At 44.6% G+C, this 13,528-nt stretch overlaps 1 protein-coding gene across 1 annotated transcript in view; it reads left to right on the forward strand.

Moving 5' to 3' along the window:
* Positions 1-13,528, forward strand: part of FAT3 (FAT atypical cadherin 3) — a 634,426-nt gene that overhangs the window by 444,497 nt on the left and 176,401 nt on the right. The gene's annotated exons all lie outside the window — the stretch shown is intronic.

The raw sequence follows: 13,528 nt of genomic DNA on the forward strand, positions 1-13,528 counted from the left end.
AAAAAAAACACCACAAGGCAAGGGATGAAAAAATATACATGAAAGGGCTTTGTGGCACATTCTTTCTATACTTCTCAAATAGTATCTTTATTGGGAAGCTTGAAGTCTGAGTAGTACATATGACATGATGCTTTAAGTGTGATAGTCTGGTACAGAACAGATGACAATGCTTAGAAGTTAGGGCTTTGCTAGGGTTTTACAATGTCTCCATGCTTCTAAGATGATCTGTTAGGCCCTAAGAAAGACTTGCGGGAATTCATAGGTCCTTCTGGCGTACACATATGCATACCTCAAAGGATAGCTATTAGGATCAAATCTTATATCTTTATATCAAAGTATTTTTAAAACTCTTAAAGCATTACACATAATAAAGGGGTTATTATTATTATTATTATTACCATGCAGCATTATAATAATCCTCTTAAAACATTGGTATCATCTTATAAAGATGAAAGACTCCAGGCTGCCAAAAAATAATTATTATAATTTTTTTTCAAAATTATACTATTAGGCTGCTGTATGTACCTGGCCCAGAATTAGAGTACGTTTGCCAGAATAATGACACTTTACATTATATTTATGTGCTCCTTTCCTTTGCCGCAACGAGTCCAGGGCTCCTGGAGAGGCTGTGTTTTCAGATGGTTGAACCCATTACCTCCCAGCAGGGAAAAGGGAGGGTGTCTCATTAGCTGGGGGATCTGTCCGAGATCACTTATGGGCTTGTCCCTGGAAAGGTGGTGTCCTCAGGGTGTGTGTGGTACAGAGTGTGACTGTAGAAAAAAGAACAGAGTGTTTTCCAGGCATGTGAATTTATTTCCCAAAAGAATCCTAAATGGTTTCACATCCTTTACAGACTTATATCAATACCGACCAAAGATTTTGGTTCTTTAGTCTGACACAGATGGATCTGGAACACCATTTCTTAGTATCTGGTCTACTCTGCCTAACAAAGTAGTGCAGCATAGCAGTTAGCAACCTTAGAGGGCTGTTGGGAGGTTCAAATATGAACTATGTGTAAAACATCCAGTCCAATATCTAGTGCTAAGTAGGTGCTCAGTAAAGTGTAGTCATAATCACCGTGGTTTTAATTATTATCCTATGGTGTCATGATACCTTGACCCTCCTAAAGATTTCACTTCACCTCCCTATTCCACCACAATAGCAGCTCCAGGCCCTGACATGCCGAAGGAGCTGCAGGCAGCAACCACCGGCTTCGGCCATGTCCAGGGGCTGCCCTGCCTGCTGGGGATACAGAGGGAACATAAAGGATGGGAAGACACATGATAAATAAATGCTATGCCTTCAGTTACAAGCTCTCTAAGGCCACTCCAAGAAGGTTCCATGTAGTACCTGAAAGTGGGGCCAGGGGTGGGCCATGTTCAATAGACTGGTCAGGAAGGCCTCTTTAAGGAGGTAGAACTTGGTGACAGGAAGCCAAGATTCCATTCAAGGCCAGTGTGGCTCAGGGTAGAAAGGTGGGGGAGGGGGGCTGTAAATGAGGTACTATATCAAGTTGGAGAAAGCAAACAAGCCTGCAGTAATGGTTCAGATGTTTTTCTGAGTGCAGTGGGAGCCATTAAGCTGGGGTAACGTGAAGCAAAATCGCCCAGGTAAGAGGGGGACGGCTGCTCTGCTGGGCAGGGACAGGCTGGGCGGGCACCAGGAGTGCAGGGAATGAGGGGCCTTTTAGAGGGAGCCATGTGAGAGATGATGGTGTTTTGGATGAGTGTTGTTAAAAAATGACTAAAGGAGACTGCTTAGGTGGTAGAAACAAACTTTATTTAACACTTCATGAAGTGCACTGTCTCCATTCAGAGAACTGCCAAATGGGGCAGGAGGCAGGAAGCGTGTTTAGTGTAAAGAATAAAGATCAAGGAGAAGAAAAACAGAAGACACCTGATTGCCCGGGGCCACCCAGTCAACCTGGTTTGGGGTGAGAAGGCCCGGGGCGGGTTTGGTGTTTGGGATTGGCTGCCTGGGCGTGCTGCCTTTCAGGTCAAGTGGAGCGTGTACGGGGTCAGGGAAGTTACCGAGTTTCGTTTCGCCGACATTGCATCCCGGATGGGAGCAGTCCCATGTTGGCCCTAGAAAGCTGTGTCAACAGTGGGAAGGCAGGGAGTCAAAGGGAATCGCTGTCCAATACAAATCCCTCATGATTCCGGCTAGGAAGCTGCACGCTGTCTTTTCTGAGTTTTCAGAATGGGATTTTTGAAACTGGAGGTCCTTTGACCCACCCCAGCTGGCCCTCGGCCTGCTCCCAGGGACCCCTCATCTCATGTGCTCTTTCATTTAGTGGAGCTCCTGCGACAGAAACCAGTGAGGTCTCACTGTGGATTGTATAATTCTTGGCCACACTGCTGGGACAGTTTGAGTGACATTCGTTTCCTTTTTTCTAAATGGATCATGGAAAAAATATTGCTGTAACTCGGCCCCTCAAAATAAATGAATGAGTAAAACAGCAGTTTGCAGAGTGCAGATCAGAGTTCCGCGCTGCACACAGGATTTTGTAACTGCTGATGCAGGTGTCCTTTGTAAGTGCTGGGTGAGGGTGATTAACTCCTGGGGAGCCTTTAATTGCTACGATGACCCTGTGTTCCTCTTTAACTCCTGTTAACCTTCTGGCTCTATTTTATCTCTCTCCTTCCCAATAAAATAAAGTTTCTCTTCTTGAAAGGACCCATTTAAAAGCTGACCCAGCAGGTACAGTTATGAACAGGTAACCAGGAGGATATTAATGATTTGTTTATAGTTTTCTATCCTCATGATAGAAGGCACTTTAATTGTACGCTGCTGGGTTTCTGCCTGTACATTGATTTAAGATATTTTACTTGATCATGTATGGGCTGTGTAAGGGTTTTTGAGTCTGTAAGCATTCACCTCAAATCTCTGACTGTAAGTGGAAAGTTATTAACAGAATCCAAGGGACTTGCTAAAGAAATAAGAGCAGCACAGAAGTTTTTTAAAAAATCACAAGTATAGCATATACCTCTTAGGTGAATTTGAAATGTTAAACTCTCGCCTAATTTAGAAGCCCGTTATGTGAAAATACTAGTCTGAGCCTCTCTCACTCCCCAAATATGGAAATTTCAGCTCACTTATTCACAGTCATATACATTCCTTGATATTCTATTGTGATTGTAGTGGAGGTAGAAGCCTAATTCCAGCAAATAGATGCAGAAAGTTGATAATGAATGCATAAACTAAATAGTGAATTAACGTACTAGCTTAGTATCAGTAGCTGTGACGTCAGCCCTGGTTTCCCCATGATCTGAGAAGGCATCTGTGAAATAATGGAATAAAGGCACTAATTTTTTTCTTATATTGTAGCCACTTGTACAGATTGTTTCCTCACTTCCTATACTTAATCTCCTTGTGGGCTTGCAACTTGATCTCTCAAGCTAGTGAATGGAAGTAGTGTGGGAAAGCAAGGATGTTGAATTCAGGCAGGCCTGAGGTGCTGTTTGGGGACTATTCACAGAGCCTGGATAGGATGTTGGATCTCTCTGGACCCTCTTTCCCTCAGCTGTAAAGTGGGGGTAGCAATTCCTAACATAGGGTTGATACACAGAGTCTATGAAATGGCAGGTAAAAAGTGCTCAGGATGCCACTTGTTAGACAGAAGTGTCCCATGAACAGTGGTGGCTATTGTCAGCACCAACTGTCTTACTCATCTCTGTATTCAGACCATCTAGCCCCGTACCTGAAAAATAGGAGGCACTCAGTAAATGTCCTGTGAATGAATGATTACACTAAGAGACCTTTATTTTACCCCTAGATGAGATCACGGAGGGGGAGTATTAGCACACTGTAAAATGCCTGATCTCAGAGACAGAAAGAAGGGAACATACTTGCTCTTACCATTGGCGTTGCTCCTCCATTGCCTTATCTGTGAAATGGAGTTAATAATTTCTACCTCGTGGGTGAACTACACAAAGGGCCCACCACACACAGACTGCTAAACCACCGTGTTTGTCCCTCCCTCTTTTCTAGCCCCTCCCTTTTCCCCTTGTCCTCAACAAACACTTTGTCAGTTCCCTTTCTTTTTCAGCACTGACCCCAGCAGTCTGAATAGCATATAGCAGTTTGACTGTTCTTAAAAGATATATCCACTTAAATAACTCTATGGTCCTGGCTTAATTATGTGTGAAGCTTTATCTTGTTTGCTGAAAGAGTATTAGCTTGCCTCCCTCTTGATCTTGAAATGTTTCTCTGTTCAGGGCTGGATGGCTCTGATAAGTCTTCAAAAGAGAACAGAGAGCATAGTTTATTTGCAAATCAAAAACGATGACAGGACCCAGTAACCAGTATAAAGACAGATGAGAAATGATATTGTGTGTGTGTATAACTTGAAGTAGCCGAGAGAAAGTGGTGATATTTTATAGTGCAGTCAGTATAAATGGCAAAGCATATTACAGAGAAATACACTAGATCTATAGGAATGTAAATTATTTAGTGTCTGTCCCTTTAGCATCCTCGTCCATATCTCGGTTCTCTGTACAGTACACCTCTTGCAACTGTTTTTCCTTCCTGTCTGAAATTCTCATCCCCTTTTAAAGTTTTATTTTCTGAGGGAAAAAACACTGCCGTTTGGACAGTTTTTATAACATTTCCTTCTTGCCTTAGGATGCAAATTGATTTCTTCAGTGAGCATGTTACAGAGCAAGGGGGTGGTGGTTCACGATAAATTATTACAGAAAGGATTCCCCCTTTCTGTCTCTGGAGGTTCCTTCCCCCCCACGCCCACCTGCTAGGTTCGAAATGCCCGCCGCCAGAGGAAAGACTTCTCTCGATGCCAGAGACTGGTGAAAAGGAAAGGAATTGTTTATTTAAAAGTTACACAAACTTAGAATAATGACCTAATGTCTTCAATAAGATACTAAAGTCCTTTAGAATACCCACAGATGCACAGTCCTTCCCTCTCCCTGTGCCCAGGTCGGGGTACCGTGTCTCAGGAAAAGAAGTAGAAGTCCGTGATTCAGGCTCCTGGCACCATCAGCTGTGTGGCTGCTACAATCTCCAGTTAATCCAAAGCCATGTGGCACCTTCTCATGGCCCACCAGCAAGAGTCCTCTCTCCCCTTTCTCTATGGCGCAAAGTCTCTCCTGCTGCCTAAGCCGCGTGGCAAAAAGAAGCACTCCAAAACCACGTGGTCCTCTCTACTCTCCTTCAGAACCCCGGGTCCTTTTCCCCACTTCAGAACCACATGGACCTCTATCTATCTACTTGCTTCAGAGCCTCGTGGTTCTCCCATTTACTTCAGAGCCGTGTGGTCTACTCCTTCCTTCAGAGCCACATGGTCTCCTCCCCATTTACTTTGGAGCCGCGTGGTCTCCTCCCCATTTACTTTGGAGCTGCATGGTCTCTTCCTTTCTCACCCAAAACCTTGTGGTCCTCCTGTTACTCTATGGCTGCCGGGCCTAGGTTTAAAATCCCAGTGCCCATCTTCCTTTGCAGCCCTATTTCTGACTCCTCCTACAGTCAGTTACACCTGCCAGCATCCCTGTATTCTTCCAGCTTTACTGGGCTGCCATAGTAAGTCTGGGCAGGTGTGGCCCCATGGCATGGAGCCAATCATCTCCAAGCTCTCACACAGGCCCTGTAACCAGGGGGAGTTGCTTCCCAGTCCCATCTTGGGTGGAAGTCACTCCCATCCCCCTGGCTCAAAGCAGGGCCACAGCTATTTAACATATCCATGAAACCAGTTAAAGGTTATAGATATGTTAAATGACTGTGCCAGGGGTTAGCTGCAAAGCTCTTGCTACCCAAAACAGCTCTGAATAGCCCTGTTCCATGTGTCCCATCCCCCCTGGCTCAGGCCTGTGGGGGTGAGGACATCCTACATACATCTTTCTAATATTTCCTGGACACCCTGAGTCCTGGACCCCATTACAAATCCCTTCTTGGGGCCCTCCTCTTGGCTGCACCCTGCTTCAAGCACACTCCTTAGCAGTTTCTTATTTGATAAGTATCTGCTTTGGAAATGATGACCATTTCTGGAAGTGAAGATTCACAGGCTCATTTCAGCCCATTAAAAAGTCCATATTTTCATAATTTAACTCCAAGAGAAATGGAAGGTTCTCACATTGGGTTCCTCTTTCTGCCACCCTCAGAAAACTTTGCAAGAAGTACCAGTAGGCCCTCAAAAAAGATGGCAGATACATGCACACACCCAGCACCTGTAGCAGCTTGGGACTCGGAAGGAGAGTTGGGCGTGCCTTCTGTTTTCCAGAGCTCCCGAGAGAGCATGGTAGCCTCTCCCCTGTTCTCTACTTCTAGGGCCAGGATTTTTAAGCTGCAATTGTTTACATTCATGTTGTATCAACTTCAGTTAATGGACACTCACTCTTTTTTCCTCCTGTCTTAAAAGCCTAATCCAGTGCTTATTCTGGGCCTGGCGGTGGGGATAGGCATTAACATCCTGTTATTGGAGTGAGTGCTTTTTCCTTTGCCTGTCACACTGAAGTCTATTAGAGATGAAACTGCTGGTTATGCACGAGCCACTACAGTTAGCTGCTGTCCTGGGCTCAAGGAGCTGTTTTTCATTCATGTCATCCAAACTGCTTCTCTTCCATCATATACATGCAGAGAGTGAGACCAAGAAAAGAGAAGAGAGAGGTCCGAGGACACATAATCATTTTATAGTAGTGTCCACTGTAGGTCTCCTCCCTCTATAGACCAGATGCAGCCCTGAACAGCCATCAGCATACTGAAATGTGGCAAATTGAATCACCTGTTCCCACTCTCATTTTCTAACAGATTTCCCAGGTGTTAGGTCAGCACACGCTGAGGGATCCGCTCTTACTCTCTTTGATTGTCCATTCACCACTCCCTCAGCGGCTCCTTAGCACCTACTGCTCTGCCCCTCACTGCCCTTCATGCTCTGGACAGGGCCTCTCTCTGCTCCTGGGCACTGCCTCGAGCTCCAGGACTTTGAGAGTCTACTGAGAGGATGTTGTGCCCACACGGTGAGTGGCAGCTCGGACTCCAGAGGAAGAGTACTGTAGACCAGGTGTTACGGGCCGAATTGTACCTTCCCCAAAGCCATATGTTGAATTCCTAATCCCCAGTACTTCAGAACATGACCTTTTTGGGGGTCTTTTAAAGAGATAATTAAATTAAAATGAGGTCTTTAGGGTGGGCCCTAACCCAGCCCTATGATTGGTGTCCTTATAAGAATCAGACTTTGGACCAGACACATATAGAAGGAAGACCACGTGAAGACACAGGGAAAAGACAGTCACCTGCAAGCCAGGGAGAGAGGTCACATAAGAAAGCAACCTTGTCCACATCTTGACCTCAGACTTCGAGCCTCTAGAATCATGAGAAAATGAATTTCTCTCGTGGAAGCCACTCAGTGTTTATCCTTTGTTATGGCAGCCCCAAGCAAACTCTGCAGAAGGCCAGACTTCATTCCCCGGCCTGGCCCCTCCCCTCCGTTCTCCCTTGCCACCTCACAAGGCTGTCTAATGTACCAGACCTTGCTAAGGGCCTGGGCAACCACAGTTACAGTTCAGGGGGATAAAACCTCCATCCAAATGTGGTTATTTCCATGTTCGAGGCTCCATGCTGCAAGTTAAAATGTTCACCGAAGGCCCTCAGGGCGTACAATGGCTTCTAACTGCTTCCCTCCCTTCATGGGCCTGCTTTTCTGAGTCCCCCCTCATTCACACGCCTCACTGAAGGTTTCTAGCCCATTTTTCCCCAAAATCCTATATTGTCTCCCATGGGAATTGTTCTCACTCAAGGAATGAACCCCTTCTCAGCAATCGTTTTTTTAAGTCTGAAATAATGTCCCAAGATGGTTTCAGCAGGGCATCAGGGTGGCCTTTGTCATGCCCAGTCTAGTTACACGGGGCAGAGTGGTGACAGGGGTAGTCATGGCAACCGTGGAGTGTGTGCAGACACATGTGCACGCACATTCGTGTGAGGTGGGAGCAAGGGTTGACATTCCACTTCCTGCAGAAAGTTCCAGTTAGTGCTCGCCCTTGAGAGCCAGCCATCCTTTGTGAGAGCTCCCCAGCAGTGTGAATGGCAGATGTATTTCCCAAATGACCAAAGCGTCAATATTGAATCAGAGACACAAACGAATTTCTCAAAGCAAATATTAATTCTCAAAGATAGTTTGTTCAAAACAGAGATTGCGAGATGCCCATGGGGCGAAGCAGGTAATTCAAAGGAGTAGTACGTGTGTGGTGCAGGTAGAGGGGGACACAGGGCGGTCTCACCTGCCCCTTCTGACCTGGCTCAGCCTGCCCCTTCTGACCTGGCAGGTGTGAAAACAGCTGGGCCCAATATCATCAGAAACTCTTATTTTTTCCCAAACAACAAAGTTGGATTTACATGTCAAACTCCCTATAGTAAATGTTGACACCTTCCTTTTTTTTAACACTGTGTACACCAATGAGCCCCTGTTTTGCAACATTTGATATAAAGGAAGATTTTTCTTACCTGCCTTACAATGCGTAATCCTCTCACAATAAATAATTCACAGGTTTTATAGAATAAGGTTAGTTTCCTGTCGTCTCTGCCCCACAGTTTTTCACAAGTGCCTCTTTGGACCCATAGAAATAGAAGAAAGGGGCCCACCCAGCGTCTCTTAAGAGACCTTGTTGAGGTTAGAAATGACAGCACGTGAGGACTTGGTTGGGATCTCAGCTGAGGGCGTCTTCCCGCCCCCTCTGCATATGAACCAAGGGCGGGAGGTGGTGCTTTGGATCCTAGGATTACACAGAATGTCATGGGCCTCCTGTCTGCTTTGCCTTCCCCCAGCAGTTCTGCACTTCTTAGCTTTGCTTGTCTGTGTCCCCGGTTAGCCTCCATGGTAATAATCTGCAGGCAAACACAGTTGGAGAGTTGTCTGAAATAAATCCTTGATGCCATAAATAACTACCTCTAATTTACCTGGTAGTGAAAGGTTGCATTTGTTTTGCTCTCCCTTGAATCTGAATCCTAATTAGTAGAGCCACAGTAAAGGAAACCTGTTTCCTTGGGCCTGGGAAGGTCCTTCCATCCAGTGGCTCTGAGTAGAAATGGAAATGAGCTGGCTTTTTCACTCTGCTCAAGGCTGCTCGGGGCCAATAATTGCTCCGGGCAGGTCACAGCTTGTTGAGCTGGGCACACAGGCTTCAGGGAGCTGAGGCTCTGCTTTTGTGTTTACTTGTGAATGGTTTCCTTTCCGAATGCGGTACTATGCTGCTGCTTCCTTCACGCTTTCCTGGGCAGTGCTGGTTGGGTCCTGTGGGGAGAGAAGAAGTGGGAGAGAACCTCTTACCCAGCAGGTCTAATCGCATAAACGGCTTATCCCTTCTCAGAGAAGATGTTCCGATTTCCTTGCATGGCTCTGAACAATCATGCGAACTCCCCACTGCGAATCACACATCCTGGAAGCCGGGCTGCCTTCTGCCCCTTGTGCAGTGCTGCTAAATGGACCATCTGCCCTGTGCTCCTGAAGCACCTTTTCCCTCTTCTCCCATCCTCTTGCTTTCCTAGTTTATTTTGGGCAGCACACTCTCTGAGCTACAGAAGGGTCTGTCCACTCCGACTTCCTCTGGGCCCTTCAGAAGCCCTGCACGCCAGCGCCTGACACCAGATGTGCATGACCCTGTCGAGCACTTGCAGTCCGTCTGTGGGAACATAAAAAATGTAATGGCAGCAGGATCAGAACGTGAGATTCCAACTCAAGTGCCTCTGCTAATGAAAAGGAAAAACTACTTAGGCTTGTCTCCTGCTTGCAGCAGACAGCCGTGATCAAATGAGCTGTTGTTTCAGGACCTTTCAAGTGACTTGCTTTTGTGGCGAATCGGGGGCTACCAGCCTCATCTATTTTGTGGCAAGACTGGTTTAGTGAACGGCTGCAAGGTTGTCAGCCGGATGCAGATCGCTGCAAGGGAGACAAGTCAGGAGAGTCTCAACAGCAGAGCCAAGGAAAATGGGTTGCTGTAGTAGGCGAATGCTATTAGTTCCTTTAAAATTGAGAAAACCTACAATAAATTTGATAATTTTTTCTTTTTCATGCAGTGCTGTATTTTACACAATTATTCAATCTGACTTAGTAATAAATAAAACATCGCACAAAACCATGTCCTTATTATAGTAGCCCTTTCAAAGTTTATGTTGACCCAAAATTTATATCAATCTAATCTTTCACCACAAATATAGACAGAGATGGTTAAAGCACAGGATTTGGAGACAGACAGGCAGAGCCCACCACACACTAGCTGTGCAACCTTTCCCCATCCAGCCTCAGCGTCCTCTCCTGTAAATGAGGACAATAATAATAATGGCTTCTTCATAGGATTTTGTGAGGATTGGCATGTTGTATGTACATTGCACATATTGAGTTTCATATATATTGGCCATGATGATTAGAAGCTTAAAATTTGTCCTTGTGATTACAGAAGCAGTCTTCTTGTGGCAGAATCCTGAACACTTAGAGTCTTTTCCTACACATCGTGCTTATAGTTTGGCTCATAGCAGTTGAATATACTTACGGTACTTCAGTGAGGTAGCATCTATGACTGTACCTGGCGTGGTTCCTGGCACATGGTATGCATGCAAAAAAGTATTAATTCCTTCCTTCCTTCTCTGAACAAGAGCCCAAAGTTTCAGAATTTATCACGTTCCATTTGCCAACATCCATTTAAATGGCTCGTGACCATGTACACTGGAGCAGCTCGTTCTCCTCGGATAGGCTGAGTGGGGAGTCCACCAGGCGTCTGACCTGGCTATGAAGGTGGTCGCTGGGGCTCTCCTGGATGATCTGCAGACCCCTGGCTTTCTAAGTCCGACTCCAAGATGGAGAATAAGGCATCCAAGCTCAAAGGCAGAGCTGTAGCATTCCTGAGAATCTAAGGTCTCAATAAAGTAAGTATTCCTGAACTAGCATGGGGCAGGTAACTAGGTTTCCCGGTTAGCCATCTTCAGGCCTACCCAGTCTCATCATTAACTCCCCTGCCTTCCCCAGAACTGTAACTACCTCAAGGCCCTAAATTGTGTTTAGTTGTTAATGCTGCGTATTTATTATTTAAACACATAATGGGATTTTTTTTCTGTTTCATTCAGATGTCAGTACCCTAATTGTGGGGAGATAATAAACCAGTCACGAGTAGTTAGGAGATTCTTGGTGGGGGCAACCCACAGCTTGGTTAATATCCAGTGACAGATACCATAATTCAAAATTCATCACCTTTACTAGTTTTGCGCTCCTCCTCTCTTTCATGCCGTCCTAAGCTCTGTTAGGAAGCTGCAGGGTGAGCTCTCGGAGATTCTGGGTCCCCTCCCTTCCTGGCCCTACCTTTTGTAGGATTGGAGGCCAGAACTGAGGAGTACCCTTAGCACCTGGAGAAATACCTGGGACATCACAGACACTCAATGAGTGTTGGGTAAACTTTAAGTTTAGGGCTCCAGGTAACCCACAAGCCAGATAATCCATACTTCTACTGCCCAGAAATCCACATAAAAGAGGTACTTCGGCAAGGGGTTTTCAGGGCTCCCACCATGTCAGCTGACAGGCAGGAAGGGGAAAGTCCTCACCCTACTGCGTGCCAGTCAGCACAGAAGCTGCTTGCCAACACAGTGTGTTTTTGGTGCCTAAACAGTCCCTAAATCACATGTATTTACCTGAAACCTATCATCCTCAAGAGGTCATAAATGTATTATTCAGAAGGAAGATTGTAGATTTTTTATGAGGTACCTTGTAATTCCCGGCATGCCACAGCACACTTTTGCTGATAATTCTTAAAACTGGGTATGGGGCTAAGCTCTGTGCTAATGTATCCTTCACTATTATGTGATTGAGATGAAATCTACTTTTAGGATACTACTTCCAAATAAAATAGAAAAAGCTCAATATTTTAAAAAATGTATGAGTACTCATTAATTGCCCTCTTAAGAAGCTTCATGCAGGCAATTTAAATTAGGCAACTAGTACCTACTGAGCAGGGGGCTTCCGACCATTGAAGCCCCATGTTATGAAAAAGGTTTTCTAACTTTCTGCATATAGAGAGCCATTTAATTTGCTCTTGCCGTTCATTGCTGTGAAAACAACTTTTGGTATCCTATAGGGTCACAAAACCACTGAAATTTTCTCTTCATGGTATGGGGACAGCCTCTTTGCCACTTGAAAATCAGTGCAGCAAAGTCTGATCTTTACATGTTCCATCATTACCAAAAACGGTCTTAGACCTCTTCTCATCAAGTGAAGAAGTCAGAATGTCTGCCCTTCAATTTAAGGCACCATTATAGCCTTGCCCACAGGCAGACAGGGCTGCAATAGACAAATTCTGTGGAATGCAGGAATTCAGATGGGCTGCTTTGGTTTCAGCTAGAGAATACGATGGGGTTTTTATTTAGCATTTTACAACAGCAGACGTTGTTCCGTCTCTGTCAGCAGTAGCCAGAACACGCTTGCTCCACCTCGGAATGAAGAATTGCAAATCTCTCCGTGCAAGGCCGTGACAGACCTATGATGTGTGCTTCGATACACGCACAAAACCATTTACCAAAAATGACACTTCCAGGAGCAACTCATTTAAAAGTTCCTGTCGTATCTCAAGGACATCAGCATGTAAGGAAGAGTGAACTCGATCTCTAATGGTTTAAAGCATGTGTATATGTACCTCAGTGAAAGAGGGAAAATGACGGTCTGTTTCAACACTTTTCTTTTAGAAATTACATAGTGTTTGTGGTAAGATTTCTTAAATAGGTATTTTTAATTACAGAATAACTGGAAATATGTAACTATGATGTGCCAGAAGTGTATAATATAGAATACACGTTCATTGTAAAAAAAAAAAAAAAAAAAAAAGGAGAGAGAGAGAGAGATAAGCAAAAAAGAAGAAAAATGTAACACTCATAATTTCCCATGCTATAATGATGGCTTTTTACACTTTGGAATATAAACATTCATAACTTCTTTAAGCTGACATATTACATATAATCTTGCATAAAATTTGTCAAAAAATTGAATACTCTGCATATTGTTTTGTAACCCCCACCCCATTGCCTTTATCCATTTATTTTGTGGCATTTTCTATATTAACAAATTCACATTCAATTTGGGTTGTTTTTTTTTTTTTTTTTTGGTTGTGTGAGATTGCATGTGGTAGGGTTTTTAATGACCTTAAGTAAGGGACCGTCTGTCACCTTTTCTGGAAGATTGCATAGACACAGCCCCGTCCCCTATTCGTACTTCTGTAGCGCTGGTTTGGTGCCCATTTCAAGGCGGGTGTCTGCTTACCCTGTCTTCAGCCTGGGGTCAGCTGAAAGAAAGACCCTGGACATGATATAATGTCATGTAGCAGGCTGTGTCTGGCACTTGACCAGAGTACACACAAATAGGAGCAAAAATCCCTCCCTTGCCTGGAGTTGTGATACGTTATCTTACAGCATTCACTTACTGAAAGGAAAAATATACGATGTAAGTAAATTTGTACATAAATATCTCTGAATACTTGGGAAAAAAGATTACTGCATATTAACTCGTGTCCTTTGGAAAATTATATCAGAAATCTGAACCTGTAAACTAAAT

Source organism: Desmodus rotundus, chromosome 5 (genome assembly GCF_022682495.2).
Source record: "Desmodus rotundus isolate HL8 chromosome 5, HLdesRot8A.1, whole genome shotgun sequence".
Lineage (NCBI taxonomy): Eukaryota > Metazoa > Chordata > Mammalia > Chiroptera > Phyllostomidae > Desmodus > Desmodus rotundus.